This window comes from Nerophis lumbriciformis, linkage group LG31 (genome assembly GCF_033978685.3).
Source record: "Nerophis lumbriciformis linkage group LG31, RoL_Nlum_v2.1, whole genome shotgun sequence".
Taxonomy (NCBI): Eukaryota; Metazoa; Chordata; class Actinopteri; order Syngnathiformes; family Syngnathidae; genus Nerophis; species Nerophis lumbriciformis.
This window is the reverse complement of record NC_084578.2, coordinates 24311469-24332715: the sequence shown is the minus strand read 5'-3', so window position 1 is coordinate 24332715 and position 21247 is coordinate 24311469. Positions and strand designations below refer to the sequence as shown.

Sequence of the window (21247 nt, the reverse complement as noted above, 5' to 3'; positions counted from 1 at the left end):
AGAGATGAAATAGTCTTGTGATTTTTTTCCCCCACACATACATATATATATATATATATATATATATATATATATATATATATATATATATATATATATATATATATATATATATATATACATATATAATTACATTGTATAGTATACAATGTATCACATGTACTGTATCATAATATTGTTCTGTATACTGTAAGAGTTACAGGAACATTAGCTGGGGTATTGTAGTTTCCCAACATGTATTTGTAGAAAGTGATGTATTTGTAAAATAGGGTGTATTTGTAAAACATGATGTATTTGTAGAATATGATGTTTTTGTGGAATATGATACAGGTCAATAAAAGAACAGCTAGAGTAAGTTGCTAAAATGTGTGAAATGTGTTTCTGTGCTTGAAGCTACTTTTCTTTACTTGTACTACTTGTCAAATGTATCGATGACATACCACTCTTAGCCCTTTGGTAATTCACACGTACTTAATGAGTACATTTGAAGTACAGGATACTACAAATGTACAAAAGTAGGAAAAAGTAGGGTAACAGATTTTCATACAACGGATTTCTTCATTTTCTTTACAGCTCAGAGCAAAAAGCAAAACGTCATGCAAGTTGTCTGCTTTTCATTTAGTCAGTCAGTCCCTTCTCTCCCCCTCCGGTTTTCCTGCACACAAAGTAGGAGGAGGAAGAATTTTAAGAGTTTGGAAATTTGTTCCATCCCATCCCTGAGTGCAGCGCCACAGATCCTCTGGGTCGATATTGGGAGGTTGTCTCTTTCTCAGCCTTCTGCTATCACTGTCTTGCTCGTCTACCTGCAAGTGGAGGTCAGGAGGATAATGAGCAAAAGTCATTTTGCTGTTTTTTCCTTCTGATACTTACTTCTCCAGCTAGCAAGAGTGTGGAGTGTCGCTGCATCGGCTCAGGGTAAGTTTGCATACGCCTTTACAACGTTGTCATGTTGCAAAATGTATAAAAGTGTTTTAACTGCATCTTCAGGAATGTTGAAAGAACGCATGCTTTCAGATACTTTTGAAATACACACTTTAATCACAGTCTTGCACTCGGGCGGCAAACCTAAAGTTTAACATAAAATACTACATAACTTTTTTCATTAAATACTACATAACTTATCTCCATGAAATACTACATTACTTCTTATCTTAATGAAATATTACACGACTTCTTATCTTCATGAAGTACTACATTGCTTTTGATCTTTATGCAACTCCAAAAATGTATAACATTGTAAAGTCAAGTAATCTAAAACTTCATCTATGCTCCAAAAGAAGTTGTTTGCAGTATTACCAAATACGTAAGATGCTTACACGGCAGAAAACCACACCCTCTCTCAAAGCAGAGCAAGAATGGAAAAGTGTGAAGAATCTTTTTTTTTTTCCACACAACAAGCCAGATGGGTGGGAGGCTAGGAGGGAAGTGGGGTGGTGTGTGTGTGTGTGTGTGTGTGCGTCTGTGTGTGTGTGTGTGGGGGGGGGGGTATGGACATGAGAACCAGGTGTGACACATCAATCTTGTACTTTACTGCAACTAAAACTCAAGAGTTTTAGCTAATACTTCAAGTACATGTATTTTCTTACTGCTTTATGGTTTTCTACAACATATATATATATATATATATATATATATATATATATATATATATACAAACGTTTGCATATATGTATATATATATATGTATATATATATATATATGTATATATATATATATATATATATATATATATGCATGTATATATATACATATATTATATACATATATGTATCTATATATACATATGTATATATATATATATTTATAAAGAGAGAGAGAGAGAGAGAGAGAGAGAGAGAGAGAGAGAGAGAGAGAGAGAGAGAGAGAGAGAGAGAGAATAATAACAATAATAATAATTTTTTTTTAAATGATATTGCTGTCGGGCAGCACGGTGGAAGAGGGGTTAGTGCATCTGCCTCACAATACGAAGGTCCGGAGTAGTCTTGGGTTCAATCCCAGGCTCGGGATCTTTCTGTGTGGAGTTTGCATGTTCTCCCCGTGACTGCGTGGGTTCTCTCTGGGTACTCCGGCTTCCTCCCACCTCCAAAGACATGCACCTGGGGATAGGTTGATTGGAAACACTAAATTGGCCCTAGTGTGTGGATGTGAGTGTGAATGTTGTCTGTCTATCTGTGTTGGCCCTGCGATGAGGTGGCGAATTGTCCAGGGTGTACCCCGCCTTCCGCCCGATTGTAGCTGAGATAGGCTCCAGCGCCCCCCGCGACCCCAAAAGGGAATAAGCGGTAGAAAATGGATGGATGGATGGATATTGCTGTCATGCTGACAAACACTTTGTGAAGCATTATGAAGCTCATCTTGTTGCTGCCTCACCTCAGATATTGTAGCTCTGTGTTCCTAGTTCATATCCACATATACATTCATTCGAAAGCCCCTTGGATCATGGCAGTGGATGCTGCTATCCTGTCTATGAATGGGTACCTTTTACATTCATGTGAGGATAAATGTTAAATAAATTAAATTTGTTAAATTTTAACTTAATACATTTAATATTAACTGTGATGTCCTGTCTTACACTTCTGAGTAGGGTTGTCTCGATGCCAATATTTTGGTACAGTAGTGGTACCATCCATCCATCTATTTTCTACCGCTTGCGCTTGTCCCTTTTGGGGTCGTGGGGTAGTTGTTCCAAAATGTAATTTATTTCGATACTTTTTTGATACTTTTCAATGATTTGGTTCGTTTTAACATTCTTACAATACATTAAACATACGTTTCTAATTGCAGTCAAAGAACAATTTTAGAAGATTAAAAGAAAAATTAAAAGGCATTAAACACATTGGGCTTTTGTTACAAACAATTTAAATATTACATATAGCCTGCCATAATCTGGGATTACAGCATGTTAGAATAGAATAGAAAGCTTTATTGACATTGTATTAAATGCTTCATGATTTATGGTTGCATGTCTTAGTCTGTGCTTTAAGACAAATACAATAATTAGTAAATACTAAAAAAATACTATAAGTACTAAAAGTACACAGATAAGACATGTAGCGGGTAAAACGCACACTGTTAAAGATAAAACACAAATTGTTTGAATTTGTTACAAAATTCAATCAATTCACTTGCAATCATTTACGCTACGTTGGCTGTTTTGAGTGCGCTAGTAATAGACAACTAGCCTACCAATTTAGTCTATGCATTTATATGTGCACAGCAGGGGGACAAGTTAACTACGTCAGTACATCCATCCATCCATCCATCCATTTTCTACCGCTTATTCCCTTCATATCGCTCTTTAAACTTCATGTGCAGGTCTGGTTTCTTGTCCTAAATGTTTGCTCAAGTATTGCCGCCTTTGGTGAGGCATGTTTTAAGGCACCACTTGCAGCGTGGCACTTCCGTGTTTAAAGCTTTACCTTTATAGTTAGCTTTGAAGCCCAAATACCTTCATATTGCGCTTCAAGCACCCTCTTAATTAACCAGTAGAATTTCAGTTTTTTGACATTCTTCCTCTCCGGAGTTTCTGCTTGTATGCGCTCTGTGTGGGTGTTGATACACTCAAAATGCGCCTCAGCTTTGTACGTCACCGCTGCACGGCAGCATTAGGGTGAGAAAAAAGTAGTGGTATTTTTCAAAGGCAGTATAGTACTGTTTTTAATTAATTAGTGCCACGGTACTTTTTTAGTGCCAATATACCGTACAACCCTAGTTCTGAGCATCATTTGCAAGTATGCATTCATTTCAGTTTGTACTCGGTGTGTTACCATAGTCAGGTAGTAGTCTTTGCCATTAAGTTGAATTTGCCTGTTGTGTCTTTTGTTGAACCCCACAAAGTGTTAATACTATAAGTAATGTACTTATTATACACCAACTGTTTGATTTTAATGTGCATTTTAGTTGTAGTTTTCATTACCAAATTTGTAGGTGCTGAAATCGCCATGTAAAATCGCTAATGCTAATAAGTAGCATGTATATGGCATATTTGATGTAAATTAGCATCGGTCTAGCACATTTTGTAAGTGGCGTCTTACTTTTGAGCGCTTGTTATCAGACATGGTTGCTTTGTTGTCATGGAAAATGTCATGCTTCATTACATAGAGGCACACCACTACAATAATCCCTGTTTTCCCAATAAGGTCTTGCGTGTAGTAAAATACGTGCAAACTTGATAGCACACACAAAGTGTGTGCAAAGGATATTGCCTCTGTTAGGTGAGCATCTCTGTCCTCATAAATACGTAGAATATATGCTGATCATCAGAACGCTCACAACACTGGGGGTGGACAAGATGCAAATATATTACACAGCACACGCAATGTGATTAATCAACACTCATCACCGTTTTGCAAGCACTACATAGCGTTTCATTTAGCACGTCCGAAAAGTATGCGCAAACCGACACACACTTGGTGCTTACGCTGCAAAGACAGACAAATGACAGATATACAGGTATATCATTACATATCTCCAATATGCAAAAAACTTCTTAAAGGATGCATTGTTTTGCGGCTTGAGCACAGTAACAGCAGCCTGAGTGCAACTTCAGCGCTGGAAAAAAAAAAAAAAAAAAAAAAGTGAGTTCCGTCATAGATGTACTTTGGACTGTTTCTAAAATGCCCCAAAAAGTGATATATGTCTCCTGCAGGTTTGAAAACATTGCAATTGCCAAGGTAGGATCATGATAAAATAAATGGGCAATAAAAGATGAGTGTCTTCATGGTGATGTGCCGTAAAGTACACGTCAAATCCTCATTAAATAAGGCGATATGCACCACTTTTGAATTGCACACACAGTGTTAGTAGATCACACGCAACACACCCACTAATAGTACACGCAATTTTGAAAATTGCACATGTTGTTTAGCGTGTGGTATTTGGATCTTAGTAAATCAAGCCCCAAGTGTTTGAGCCAATGCCCAGTCTGCAACTGGACGTGATATCACGTGCAACATCATGGCATTGAACTCTGGTATCATGGCAGGGGATGCCAACAATATGGTGTCTGTGTATGACAGTATGGTGGCAGTGAATGATAGTACAGTGGCTGTGGATGATAGTATAGTGGCAGTGGAGGATAGTATTACGTCAGTGGATAATAATAGGATGGCAGTTGATGACATTATCATGGCAGTGGATGACAGTATTGTAGCAGTGGATGATACTATCGTGGCATTGGATGATACTTTTGTGGCAGTGGATGACAGTATTGTGGCAGTGGATGACAGTATTGTGGCAGTGGATGACAGTATCGTGGCAGTGGATGACAGTATCGTGGCAGTGGAAGATACTAACGTGGCAGTGGATGATACTATCGTGGCAGTGGATGACAGTATTGTGGCAGTGGATGGCAGTATCGTGGCAGTGGATGATACTATCGTGGCAGTGGATAACAGTATCGTGGCAGTGGATGACAGTATCGTGGCAGTGGACAATACTATCGTCACAGTAGATGATACTATCGTCACAGTAGATGATACTATCGTGGCAGTGGATGCTTGTATCGCATCAGTGTATGACAGTATTGTGCCTATATATTCCAGTATTGTGGCATTGGATGCTGGTGTCGTGGCATGGGTTGACAATATTGTGTCTGTGTATGACAGTATTGTGGAGTGTATAACAGTATTGTGTCAGTGGTTCAGTAGAAGAAAATAGACAATAAATCAAAATTTTGGACTTAATGGTTCCCTCTCATACTTGGTTTCCATGACGTAGCTGAAATGTTTGGAAACTTGGAACATGATCTCAGAAAGCTTTTAGTTTTTATATTTTTCATGACGACAAATGAATTGAATCAATCAAGAGCGTGCAGTTGAACAGTTACTCATTGGTTAATCTGGAATGATATCATCCTTCAACACTCTTTACGATGGATTTGTTGATGATTTTTGCAGCACTATTTCATGCTAACAATATTGGCCTCAAGTAAGTTGGTTACACCCCTGAGAGTTATCTGTCTTTGATACTTAGGATGTAATAGTTTACAGTATTATGGAGCAAAACAATTCTACAGATAAGTGTTTCACAAAAACATTTATAAAAATTTACCGTTTCACTCAACCAACTTTTTTCTGGGAATCTTGTCTTTAGAGACAGATATGCCTCACATCTGCACCCCTGCAAGCCTGGCTAACTTCCTGCTATCCTTGCTAACTTCCTGCTAGTGTGGCTAAGTATCTGCTGGCCTGGTTAACTTATTTGAAGACTGGCTAACTTTCTGGTAGTCTGACTAACTTGGTGCTTGTCTGGCTAACTTCCTGGTAGGCTGGACAGTTTCTCGATTGGCTTGCTAACTTCCGGTTAGCCTGCCTAACTTTCTGCTTTCCTGGTTAACTTCCAGTAAGCATGGCTAATTTCCATACTGGTAAGCTTTCTATCTTCCTGCTTGCCTGGCTAACATCCTGGTAGTCTAAATAGCTTCGTACTGATAGCGTGGATAAAGTCCCTGTAGTCCGGCAGCTTCCTGGTAGTCTGGCTATTTTCCTGGAAGCCTGGCTAACTTCCTGGTAGCCCAGCTAACATTAAATTTGTACTAGGAAGTAGGAATTTCCGAGGTCCATGTTGGAGGTTTTATCGGGAACGCCCCTCGAGGTCGGATTTTCTACTCAGAAAATCGGATCATTATCACTCCCCCTGAGTTGGCTTCAAAGACGGCTGCTCTGAATATAAACCAGAACTCCTAAGCTTCACGCTCTGAGTGTGAGATTCATGCGAGTCAACCCATTCTCGGCCACATATTTCATGACATTTCTCACGCCAATATCTAGGGTTGGGCGATTATATGATCGTGATCGATGATTGTGCTTAATTTGAGTTCGATCAAGGCATACTTGCCAACCCTCCCGAATTTTCCGGGGGACTCCCGAATTTCCGTGCCTCTCCCGAAAATCTACCGGGTACAACCATTCTCCCGAATTTCTCTCGATTTTCAGCCGGACTTAACAGCTCCGTGCGGACCAGAGTGAGGACAGCCTGTCGTCACGTCCGCTTGGCCAAGCAAAAAGTAACCACAGAACACTATAGCGTATAGTGTTCTGTGGTTACTTTTTGGTTGGCCAACGGTTTGCGTTGTATTGCGCACCCTGACGGCAAGTGTGGGAGTCGGTTCTGAAGTATGAAGTAAAGAGACGTAACTTCGTCACCTCGTCTGGTTATTGACTCCAACCCAGAATATTACACTGCCCATACCTACGCTCCTTCAAAGGCTGTGCTACTGGCTGCAAAGCATTGCACTTTCAAATACAACAATGAGTAGAGAGGAATGTTATGTGTGTATATGTATAAATAAATGAACACTGAAATTCAAGTTTTTATTTTATTTATATGTATTAATACATAATAAAATACATATATATATATATATATATATATATATATATATATATATATATATATATATATATATATATATATATATATAGAAAATTCACTGAAAGTCAAGTATTTATTTTATATATATATATATATATATATATATATATATATATATATATATATATATATATATAAATACTTGAATTTCAGTGAATTCTAGCTATAAATATACTACTCCCTCCTTAACCCCGCCCCCTCTGATATAACCTACTATAGCCTACTCAGTGGCCTAGTGGTTAGAGTGTCCGCCCTGAGATCGGTAGGTTGTGAGTTCAAATCCCGGCCGAGTCATACCAAAGACTATAAAAATGGGACCCATTGCCTCCCTGCTTGGCACTCAGCATCAAGGGTTGGAATTGGGGGTTAAATCACCAAAAATGATTCCCGGGCGCGGCCACCGCTGCTGCCCACTGCTCCCCTCACCTCCCAGGGGGTGATCAAGGTTGATGGGTCAAATGCAGAGAATAATCTCGCCACACCTAGTGTGTGTGTGTGACAATCATTGGTACTTTAACTTTAACTTTAACTTTAACATGTACTATAAAACTCTGCAGACACTTTTTGTTCATATAATTTTTTGGTTTATGGATAAAAACATTTTGTCCCTGAAATAATTATTAAACGTGTGTATCGTGTTGTTACACATTAACTTACAGTACCTCAAATTCATTAAATATTAGCTACATTATCTGAGTTTTATAAAAATTCTACAATTTGGGTCACCGCGTGCCGATTGCCAAACTACTCGTGAGAAGCACTGATGTATACAAATAATTAAAGAATACAAATATTAATTTGCCATGTGAAAGTGATGTTTAGTAAATGTAACTTGAAAACAAAGTCTTATAGTCTTATAGTCTTATAGTCTTGGTTTATTACAGAATGAAGTTTGTGATGACAAGAGAAATAACAAAATAACCTTGAGAGGAAAAACAAATGTTCTCTTTACCCCGACAAAATGTACAGAAAAAGAAGCGAAACCGTCGCACTAAAACCGTAGCGTGAATTACCTGAACAATTGCAACTCTAGTAACACAACACTTACACAATCATAGATATGAACAAAATAACAGTTTTCATCTGTTAGCATATATTATTACCTTGATCAAACGTGGCGGAAACGTCTGCTACAAGATACAGCAGCAGTAAACAGTAGGGATGCAACAGTACTCTGTATAATGCTGCACATGACAATTTGCCTTTAATGAAAAACCATAAAATTGTGATATTTAATCATGATCTTATGATATGAAAAAAATTGTTGTGATAGTTTTTGGGGGGGCATTTCGCCAAGCCCTACTTAAAGAGGAACTGCATTTTTTTGGAATGTTGCCTACCATTCACAATCATTATGAGAGACAAGAAGACTAAAGGTTGTTTTTTTTTCACTTTCTAACATATACAAATCGGCTCGTTCTCAGTAGCTAATAAAGACGCTAAGGGGAGCAATTAATTCTACCCCTAAATCACTTTAAAAATGTATTAAAAAACCGTCAACAATACTTCATGTATGTTCCGTAATCTGTACAATAACCAAACTGTAGTGACATTGTTATTGTATGAGTGAACATTAAGGAACTATTTTTCTGTCATAGTGACACATTAATAAACAGAACTGCAATATTTGTACTGACTGAAAAAACATGAACAATCATACTAGAGTATCTGTAAAGTATTAGCCCACATTTCATCTTTTGTTTGTACACTGCTGAGCTAGCCAGACACCGCATGTACTGTAATTGTACTAACACGCATGGTGTGCTGCATGTATCATGATCGCTATTAAAGTGACTCACTCGATGGACAGTTGTTTGTCTGGTCCAGCTGACCGGAGATGTTACCTGTTGATTTTGGGTAAGCAATCCATTTATGTCGAACTACTTTGGCTTCAAGTTCCATATTTATAGCGTCAAAATCGCTTTCATTCCCCTTTACCGGCTTCCGTCTGCTCCAACATCTCACTCTTCCTTCATGCTCGCTTCTATAAGCACCAGTATATTTAGCTTCAAAAGTACCATCCATCCATCCATCTTCCTCCACTTATCCGAGGTCGGGTCGCGGGAGCAGCAGCCTAAGCAGGGAAGCCCAGACTTCCCCCTCCCCAGCCACTTCGTCCAGCTCTTCCCGGGGGATCCCGAGGCGTTCCCGAGGCGTTCCCACGCCAGTCGGGAGACATAGTCTTCCCAACGTGTCCTGGGTCTTCCCCGTGGCCTCCTACCGGTCGGACGTGCCCTAAACACCTCCCGAGGGAGGCGATCGGGTGGCATCCTGACCAGATGCCCGAACCACCTCATCTGGCTCCTCTCGATGTGGAGGAGCAGCTGCTTTACTTTGAGCTCCCCCGGATGACAGAGCTTCTCACCCTATCTCTAAGGGAGAGCCCTGCCACCCGGCGGAGGAAACTCATTTCGGCCGCTTGTACCCGTGATCTTGTCATTTCGGTCATAACCCAAAGCTCATGACCATAGGTGAGGATGGGAATGTAGATCGACCGGTAAATTGAGAGTTTTGCCTTCCGGCTCAGCTCCTTCTTCACCACAACGGATCGATACAGTGTCCGCATTACTGAAGATGCCGCACCGATCCGCCTGTCGATCTCACGATCCACTCTTCCCTCACTCGTGAACAAGACTCCGAGGTACTTGAACTCCTCCACTTGGGGCAGGGTCTCCTCCCCAACCTGGAGATGGCACTCCACCCTTTTCCGGGCGAGAACCATGGACTTGGAGGTGCTGATTCTCATCCCAGTCGCTTCACACTCAGCTGCGAACCGATCCAGCGAGAGCTGAAGATCCTGGCCAGATGAAGCCATCAGGACCACATCATCTGCAAAAAGTAGAGACCTAATCCTACAGTCACCAAACCGGATCCCCTCAACGCCTTGACTGCGCCTAGAAATTCTGTCCATAAAAGTTATGAACAGAATCGGTGACAAAGGGCAGCCTTGGCAGAGTCCAACCCTCACTGGAAACGTGTTCGACAATGCGGACCAAGCTCTGACACTGATCATGCAGGGAGCGGACAGCCAAAATCAGACAGTCCGATACCCCATACTCTCTGAGCACTCCCCACAGGACCCCCCGAGGGACACGGTCGAATGCCTGCTCCAAGTCCACAAAGCACATGTAGACTGGTTGGGCAAACTCCCATGCACCCTCAAAGACCCTGCCGAGAGTATAGAGCTGGTCCACAGTTCCACGACCAGGACGAAAACCACACTGTTCCTCCTGAATGCGAGGTTCGACTATCCGGCGTAGCCTCCTCTCCAGTACACCCGAATAGACCTTACCGGGAAGGCTGAGGAGTGTGATCCCACGATAGTTAGAACACACCCTTCGGTTCCCCTTCTTAAAGAGAGGAACCACCACCCCGGTCTGCCAATCCAGAAGTACCGCCCCCGATGTCCACGCGATGATGCAGAGTCTTGTCAACCAAGACAGCCCCACAGCATCCAGAGCCTTAAGGAACTCCGGGCGGGTCTCATCCACCCCCGGGCCTTGCCACTGAGGAGCTTTTTAACTACCTCAGCAACCTCATCCCCAGAAATAGAAGAGTCCACCACAGATTCCCCAGGCACTGCTTCCTCATAGGAAGACGTGTTGGTGGGATTGAGGAGGTCTTTGAAGTATTCTCTCCACCGATCCACAACATCCGCAGTCGAGGTCAGCAGAACACCATCCTCACCATACACGGTGTTGATAGTGCACTGCTTCCCCTTCCTGAGGTGGCGGATGGTGGTCCAGAATCGCTTCGAAGCCGTCCGGAAGTCGTTTTCCATGGCTTCCCCGAACTCCTCCCATGTCCGAGTTTTTGCCTCCGCAACCGCTGAAGCCGCACACCGTTTGGCCTGTCGGTACCTGTCCGCTGCCTCAGGAGTCCTATGAGCCAAAAGAACCCGATAGGACTCCTTCTTCAGCTTGACGGCATCCCTCACCGCCGGTGTCCACCAACGGGTTCTAGGATTACCGCCACGACAGGCACCAACTACCTTGCGGCCACAGCTCCAATCAGCTGCCTCGACAATAGAGGCGCGGAACATGGTCCACTCGGACTCAATGTCCAGCACCTCCCTCGTGACATGTTCAAAGTTCTTCTGGAGGTGGGAATTGAAACTCTCTCTGACAGTAAACTCTGCCAGACGTTCCCAGCAAACCCTCACAATGCGTTTGGGCCTGCCAGGTCTGTCCGGCATCCTCCCCCACCATCGCAGCCAACTCACCACCAGGTGGTGATCGGTTGAAAGCTCCGCCCCTCTCTTCACCCGAGTGTGCAAAACATGAGGCCGCAAATCCGATGACACAACTACAACGTCGATCATGGAACTGCGGCCTAGGGTGTCCTGGTGCCAAGTACACATATGGACACCCTAATGTTTGAACATGGTGTTCATTATGGACAATCTGTGACGGGCACATAAGTCCAATAACAAAACATCACTCGGGTTCAGATCCGGGCGGCCATTCTTCCCAATCACGCCTCTCCAGGTTTCACTGTTGCTGCCAACATGAGCATTGAAGTCCCCCAGTAGAACAAGGGAATCACCCGGGGGAGCACTCTCAAGTACTCCCTCGAGCGAATCCAAAAAAGGTGGGTTCTCTAAACTGCCGTTTGGCGCGTAAGCGCAAACCACAGTCAGGACCCGTCCCCCCCACCCGAAGGCGGAGGGAAGCTACCCTCTCGTCCACCGGGTTGAACTCCAACGTGCAGGCTCTGAGCTGGGGGACAACAAGAATTGCCACCCCAGCCCGTCGCCTCTCATTGCCGGCAACGCCAGAGTGGAAGAGAGTCCAGCCCCTCTCGAGAGAACTGGTTCCAGAGCCCTTGCTGTGCGTCGAAGTGAGTCCGACTATATCTAGCCGGAACTTCTCAACCTCGCGCACTAGCTCAGGCTCCTTCCCCCCAGCGAGGTGACGTTCCACGTCCCAAGAGCTAGCTTCTGTAGCCGAGGATCGAACCGCCAAGTGCCCTGCCTTCGGCTGCCGCCCAGCTCACACTGCACCCGACCTCTATGGCCCCTGCTATGGGTGGTGAGCCCATTGGAGGGGGGACCCACGTTGCCTCTTCGGGCTGTGCCCGGCCGGGCCCCATGGGTACAGGCCCGGCCACCAGGCGCTTGCCATCGTGCCCCGCCTCCGGGCCTGGCTCCAGAGGGGTACCCGGTGACCCGCGTCCGGGCGAGGGAAATCTGGGTCCTTTATTTTTATTCTTCATGGAGGTCTTCGAGCTGCTCTTGGTCTGATCCCTCACCTAGGACCAGTTTGTCTTGGGAGACCCTACCAGGGGGCATAAAGCCCCCGGACAACATAGCTCCTAGGATCATTGGGACACGCAAACACCTCTACCACGATAAGGTGGCAGCTCAGAGAGGAGAGCTTCAAAAGTATAAGGTTGTAAATTCTCATTTGTCAAAAAATAGTCATCTTCGTTGTCTGTTACTAAGTCTGCCATGACTAGAAAACACACTAGTGTTTGATTCCGGAACATACATGTTGCCAGAAGTCAGACGTGCGCTGCTATGGAAACAGACATCAATACGCGGAAAAAATCAGTCCCGGAAATTATTAAAATGATCAAAACACATTAAATATTGGACATATTTTTAGGAACCAGTCTGTTACTACATTATATATATATACTTGCAGTGGGTATATAAAATATTGCTGGAGGGTTTTGAAGTTGTTTTAGAGGGCTTTGAAGGCTACAACGGTGACTCCCGTTAGTTAAAGTAAAAGAGTTAAAGTGCCAATGATTGTCACACGCACTAGGTGCGGTGAAATTATCCTCTGCATTTGACCCATCCTCACAGGGGAGCAGTGAGCAGCAGCGGTGGCCGTGCCCGGGAATCATTTGGTGATTTAATCCCCAATTCCAACCCTTGATGCTGAGTGCCAAGCAGGGAGGTAATGGGTCCCATGACTATAGTCTTTGGTATGACTCAGCCGGGGTTTGAACTCACGACCTACCGATCTCAGTGCGGACACTCCAACCATTCGCCGCATCTTTCAAGACTTTTTATTATCACTTTAAATTCGTTAAAAAAAAAAAAAAAAGACGTGTGTTCTTGTCTCTCATCACGATTGTGAACGATGGACGAAATTCCTAAAAAAAAATGCAGTTCCCCTTTAAAGAAGTAGAAGAAGCTTGAAATTAAATGGCTTCTAAGACAAACAATACACATAAATGCTTCCTTGTCAGTCATAACTTAACAATTTTTTTCTAACAAAATGAATGTTTAGTTTTATTCGTACCAAATTTTAATCTATATAACTCCTCTGCGAGCTTTTGTGGGTTCTCTCCTGGTTAACCTACCATTACTACTGCAATATATCATTATACCATTACTACTACAATAAATCACTATACCATTACTCCGACAACACATTGCAATACCATTAGTACTAAAATATATCACTATACTATTTACACCACAATATATTACCATACCATTACTAATACAATATATTACTAATTATACCATTACTACTACAATATATCAATAAACAATTTCAATCAATCAATCAATGTTTACTTTTATAGCCCTAAATCACGAGTGTCTCAAAGGGCTGCACAAACCACAATGATATCCTCGGCTCAGATTCCACATCAGGGCAAGGAAACACTCAACCCAATGGGACAATGAGAAACCTTGGAGGGGACCGCAGATGTTGGGAACCCCCCCGGGCGACCGGTGCAATGGACATCGAGTGGATCTAGCATAATATTGTGAGAGTCCAGTCCATAGTGGATCTAACATAATAGTGAGAGTCCAGTCCATAATGGGGCCAGCAGGAGACCATCCCGAGCGGAGACAGGTCACCCCCCCCCCCCCCCCACGAAGGAGAGGGGGGGGGCATTCCAGAGTACTGGAGCCCGAATAGAAAACGCTCTATAGCCCGCATACTTTTTATGGGCTCTTGGAATCACTAATAAGCCGGAGTTCTTTGAACGCAGATTTCTTGCCGGGACATATGGTACAATACAATCAGCAAGATAGGATGGAGTTAGACCGTGTAGTATTTTATACACAAGTAGTAAAACCTTAAAGTCACATCTTAAGTGCACAGGAAGCCAGTGCAGGTGAGCCAGTATAGGCGTAATATGATCAACTTTCCTGTTCTTGTCAAAAGTCTAGCAGTCGCATTTTGTACCAACTGTAATCTTTTAATGCTAGACATAGGGAGACCCGAAAATAATACGTTACAGTAATCGAGACAAGATGTAACGAACGCATGAATAATGATCTCAGCGTCGCTACTGGACAAAATGGAATGAATTTTAGCAATATTACGGAGATGAAAGAAGGCTGTTTTAGTAACACTCTTGATGTGTGACTCAAATGAGAGAGTTGGGTCGAAGATAATACCCAGATTCTTTACCGAGTCGCCTTGTGTAATTGTTTGGTTGCCAAATGTTAAGGTGGTATAATTAAATAAGTGTCGGTGTCTAGCAGGACCGATAATCAGCATTTCCGTTTTCTTAGCGTTGAGTTGCAAAAAGTTAGCGAACGTCCATTGTTTAATTTCATTAAGACACGCCTCAATGCTGACTACAATCTGGTGTGTTGGTCATCTTTAGGGGCATGTAGAGTTGGGTGTCATCAGCATAACAGTGAAAGCTAACACCGTATTTGCGTATGATGTCACTTGGCGGCAGCATTTAGATTGCGGAGGAGTGCAGGGCCAAGAACCGAACCCTGGGGAACTCAACACGTTACCTTAGCATAGCCCAAGGTCACATTGTTATGGGAGACGCACTGCATCCTGTCAGTAAGATAGGAGTTAAACCAAGACAAGGCTAAGTCTAACATACCAATACGTGTTTTGATACGCTCTAATAAAATATTATGATCGACGGTATCGAAAGCAGCGCTACGATCAAGAAGCAGCAACATGGATGACGCATCAGCATCCATCGTTAGCAATAGATCATTAGTCATTTTTGCGAGGGCTGTCTCCGTAGAGTGATTTGCCCTGAAACCGGATTGAAAGGGTTCACAGGGATTGTTAGACGCTAAGTTTTCATTTAGCTGCTGTGCAACAATTTTTTCGAGGATTTTCGAGATAAAGGGAAGGTGGGACACCGGCCGATAGTTTACCATGAGGTCAGGATCGAGGTTAGGTCTTTTGAGCAGAGGATGAATAACCGCTTTTTTGAATGCTAGGAGAACAGTGCCAGAGGAAAGTGATAAGTTTATAATATTTAGCACTGATGGACCTAATATTACAAAAAGCTCCTTGATAAGTTTCCCAGGAAGTGGGTCAAGTAAACATGTTGTTTGTTTGATCTCATTCACACGCTGTAGCAATTCCTCTAATGTTATTTCATCAAAAAGAGAGAGAGAGACTATTTTGGAGGGCAATATCCGTCGAATATACAGTCGTATCTGTGTTAATAGAACCCAGTTGTAGCTGGGATGCATTGTCTTTGATCTCCTTTCTAATGAGTTCAATTTTCTTATTAAAGAAATTTTCTAAATGTAAACATTTCTACTACAATATATATTACCTAAACCTACCATTGCATGTACAATATCTTGTTTTACTACAAGCAAGGCTAAGGAATTAGTGGCTGTAGTGCTTGTCTACCACCACCTAGAGGACGATTGGAGATCATGCACAATGACAACAAACTAAAACATAACTAATGATGAATAACTAAATATGTTCAGAATTATAAATAACAATTTTATATTACAGACCACTTCTTTGATGTATTTAATTAATCTATTTGACATTATTCGAGTACTTTACTTGTAGTATTCATCATCATCATCAATCTTTATTGCAGACCTTAAGATCCATTAAACATATAAAAACACAATACAAAACATTACAAACGTAAAAACAAAACAATAAAACATTAAAAAACAAAACAATAAAACATAAAGCCCAAATGTCAGTTTCTGACATACAAACATGTGTGCCAATGGTTCCACAGACCAGATGAGTACCTAACAGAACTGCGGCCAGGGTTCGTTATCACGGTGATTATGTCATTTTCAGATTCAGATGCCCTACACATAAACTTATACAAAAGGTTGCGTAGCAACGCTGAGAAAGTGGGCACCCCAACACTAACAAACATCTGGCTTGCACTGGAGCTTCTTGGAATTCCCAGGAGCAGCCTCATACAATCATTATAAGCAACCTGCAGCTTCTGTATGCTTTTCTGCATATACTTTACCCACAGGGGGGCAGTATACAGAGGAGTGCAATAGGCTCTGAATAAGTTCATCTTCACATCATTTGTACAATAATACAATTAATATTGTGTGTGGTGACACATCATGTTGGTGGCAGTATGTTATGTTCTGTAAATATGTAATTCTTCTAAGAGTGCATATTGATATTTTTTTTTTCCTGTATGATTACTAAAAAATGTGTGCTGACTGTAGAAATATGTTATTATTGTACTCAAGTCGTATTTTATGTTTATACTTTACTTTTTTGTTAGGGGCGACTTACCTCAACTTAAGTATATTTTCAAGAGAAAATAATAATTTTTACGTCGACATAGTTCCTTTGAGAGTTATCTCTGCCTGTTACGTTCTTGTTTTGTTTGGGCAGCCAATGGCTTGAAGGAGTACTATCGCGCACCAATCAATGCAAAGGAAAAAGAAGAAGAAGGCGTATGATTGGTTGTTTGTACCGGGCGCCAATATATACGGAAAGTAATGCTTAAATACATGACATTTAAAAACCAAATAATATACCGATTTGCTTGAGTATTATTCAACACAAGTTAGTCGTTCATCCTGTTGTATTCCAACAAGTTGACTTAAGAAAGATAAGTGAAAGCTATTTTTCGTCCTGTCGCTGGAAAGTATCCTGATGTTTACTGTTCTCAAGATAACTTTTGTGTAGGCGACCTTACACAAGATTGGTGTTCGCTGTTTTAACGTGTATTTACAAATGTATTATTTATATTTATTACGTAAATGTGTATTTACGAGTACAATATTTATTTTGATATGATACATTTTTTCTTATTTGATAATATGTATTTATTTGGCAAATACTGTATTGTGCTCCTTAAATACAGGAGACCTATAGCTTACAACTTATAGTAACAGCCATGATGCATTCATAGCATTCATATTATTTGTATATGATTTACAGTGTAACGTCATATGTCGGTAGTAAATTACCAGTTGGAGAGTACACGTGTAGCATTTTTAACTGTGTATTGTAGTATGGACAAGTCTTCTACACCTGCTACAGATTTTTAGTATAAATGATTAAAACTAAATTAGTCACTTTATCAATTATAGGTTTTGTACATGCACTTAATCATCAACACATGTGTAGCTGTTTATTGTGGAGTGCATGGTCTGAAATAATTTTAAATAATTTTAATGCTGGTATTTTGCATTTTACACACTCTAGCTTAGGCACTTTATAATTACAGGCCTCGTTACACAAGCATTTCATGAATCATATTTTGCAGCATTTGCATTTTATAAGTGTATCCCTTTAAACAGGTAGTTGTGAGATAAGGTTATAACGATGTGAGGGTGTGTGTGTTTATGATGTGTTTTATTGTAAAAATTAACATTAGGTTTCTGTTTCTAATGTGAGTATACTGTATGTTGTTGTACAGGCGGTCATTTTATTGTTTTGACCTTAGTAGTTGTATTATTATTATTTTTTCTCCCATGTATGGATATTGTTATATGTCAGGTCGTGTCAAATAGGTGTGTCTTAAGGACTTGCCGCTAAATCTTGTGCACCAATCAACTCCTTGTGAACAATATTTGGTGCACATTGTCCATGAACCACTAAAAATAGAAAATAAACAGAATATACATTTTACAAACAAGTCGTACACACTAAGCATTTTCTTATACAGTGGAGTCTTGACTTACGTGTTGACTTTGTTGAATAATGTACTGCATTTATCTTGGAGAGAGGACTTCTATGGTATCTCCTTACAGCTAATGCTCCGTCAAACACACCATCAGCAGCTATTCCATATTTTAATGGATAAATGTCCGCCATTTATTTACTGATTTGGCTGGCGTTGTTATAACTGCCCGAGCAAACAAACACTGTGATTAATCTTCATTAGACTTAGACTTAGACTTAGACTTCCTTTTTATTGTCATTCAAATTTAAACTTTACAGCACAGATAAGAACGAAATTTCATTACATAAGCTCATGGTAGTGCAGGATAAAAAAGCAATAAGGTGCATATATAAAAAAATAAATATATATATAAAATAAATAAATATATATAAATAAATAAATAGATTACTGTACAGTTAAATATATTGCACTTTTTCACATGCGTCCACGTTTATGGATGCATGTTATATTGTCTTTTTTATTCCAGCGAGTTAATCCATTTTGGGGGGAGTTGAGGGGATCATTTAATTATGATGCGTTCAAGAGTCTTACGGCTTGAGGGAAGAAGCTGTTACAGAACCTGGAGGTTCTGCTTCGGAGGCTGCGGAACCTCTTTCTAGAGTCCAGCAGTGAAAACAGTCCTTGGTGGGGGTGGGAAGAGTCTTTGCAGATTTTCTGAGCCCTGGTCAGGCAGCGGCTTTTTGCAATCTCCTGGATAGGAAGAAGAGGAGTCCTGATGATCTTTTCCGCCGTCCTCACCATTAATTTATGATAACGCGATAATTTTGTTGTATTAATCACATACGTTAACGTTGAAAGCCCTAAAATATATATATATATATATACATATATATAAATAAAGTTGATTTGATTTGATATATATATATATATATATGTATATATATATATATATGTCGGGAAAATGCTGTCTATTGCCTATGTACATAATGTACAGAATACGTAGTAGACACTACTCTCTCGAATGACAAACTGAAATGTGTGTCTACTCTGCTGTTGTTTTCTTGTGTTGCAGCTGTCAATGTAATGATGTCATGATGCAGCGGTCAATGTAAACCCTTTCCCCCAAAAAAGTGTTTGTTCGGATTAAATTAATTCATTACAATGATGGAATAAGCATTCCTCTGAAAAAAATTATCTGTTTTCACTCATTTTAAGGCCAGGCTGGCATCATATAGGATTAATCTGTTTTTGCGAAGAAACGTTTACATTTATACACAATTATCAAGCTTCTCTTTTTGTAATAAATGTGTATTTTTCAAATTGAGACTATCATTTTGGTTGTTAGAAAACAATTCAGTTTCAACCAATACCAGCAGGATGGCTGTTTCATGAAAATCTTCACAAAAAACATTTATTTACTTAAAACAAGAAAAATAGAGATATCTGTTTTTGCACATGAACTATTCATGTACTTACAGTAGGGCCTGATCTGCTGAGATACAAATACCACACACAAAACAGCATGTACAAACTATACAATTGCGTGTACTATTAGTAGGCGTGTTGTGTGTGATTTACTAAGATTGCGTGCAATTGAAAAGTGGTGCAGACCGCCTTATTTAGATTAGTTTTTTGTGGGTTACTACTGGCATTATGTACCCTCCACATTAATGTTATTGTGCTCTTCAACCTGTGTGCGATGTTGTTTAAGTAGCAGTATACAGCCATAAAATGTAACACCTTTTCTCCAATATAGAATCGCAATCTGTATACAACAGAAACTATCTTTAGCGTGTGGACCATTACAGCACCGCAGCGCATTCATTCGTCTGGAATGATTCAAATGCAAGAAAATGCAAATTGAAAAATACTTTTTTTATACAGGAGATATACTATAAAAATATATCTCTTTTATGAAAAAATTAATGGCATTAAAAAAGCTAGAAGACACCAAAACGCATCAATTTATTTGGTTATTATCAGCTCTTTAAGTAATTCAGTAGCCAAACAAATTATAAAATTATAATAATATAATATATTTTTATATAGTCTGTATATGTTGACAAGTATACGTTGGACGGTGGATTCTCTGTCTGTCGTCTGTATTTGCAGCAGGAGTGCCTGTTTTTCACAGCCGTGTCTGCAACTGTACTTTTCAAACACAAAATAGCACCTGCAGAACAGTGATCAGCCTTTATGAATCACACCGTGTGAAATTTGCATTTCTTCCTTCCAATATTGTGGGTGTTCTGATGATCAGCACATAGACATGCTGAATAGATTCCGATCCTTATTCTGGTCACCTGAGAGACACAATCCTCTGTACACAAGTTTAGTAGATCAGCTTTGTTTTATTAGTACACGCAAACTTTTAGTAGCTCAGGCCCATAATGAGTTGCAATTAGGAGTAATTTCTTAAAGGGACAGGACTCACTTGTGAATCACAATGCTGGCTACTTGGTAGGGAATAAAATAAGTTTTTACCCCAATCTAATATAAATTAATTGAAAACCTTTATTGTTATTTTTTTTTACATACTGTCTCTGTTCAAATAAATCTAGCTCGCTAACAATGATTTACAATTCAAATCTTTGTAAGGATGAACTTAATCAAAGCATAACGGTTATTTAATGAAGGAATCCTAAAGTGCTCACAAAAAACAAGGGATGTCAAATGATTATATTTTTAATCATATAATCACATTTTTGAATTTGGATTAATCATGATTAACCACAGGTGATTTACTCACTTGAAGAATAAAAAATTGCTGAAGAAAAAGATCCCAATATTTGTACACAAATACAATTTTATTGTCACAATGTCATCCAGGAATGACAAATAAATGTTTTACTCGAAATGCACATAATTTATTTGCATAGAATTTGGTAACAATTGTATCTGAAGTTCTTTCAAAGGCTGTATTTTGGAGTGAAATTTGCCAGCGAACAAACCAGTCGGAGTCTCTTAACTCATTTTTGTCGACGTATGCATCGGATCACTGACCGTATAGCGGTTGTGGTAAAAAAAGCATGTACGGTCAAAATAAATAGCATTTTTAATCTA

At 40.4% G+C, this 21247-nt stretch overlaps 1 protein-coding gene across 3 annotated transcripts in view; it reads left to right on the top strand.

Annotated features, from left to right (window-relative positions):
- The first annotated feature begins 743 nt into the window (after positions 1-743).
- LOC133574275 (collagen alpha-3(VI) chain-like) overlaps positions 744-21247 on the top strand; it is a 136977-nt gene continuing 116473 nt past the window's right edge. For all 3 annotated transcript variants that reach the window (XM_061926380.1, XM_061926379.1, XM_061926378.1), the window contains exon 1: positions 744-915. The gene's annotated coding sequence lies outside the window, so the exon portion shown is untranslated. The remainder of the gene's footprint in view (positions 916-21247) is intronic.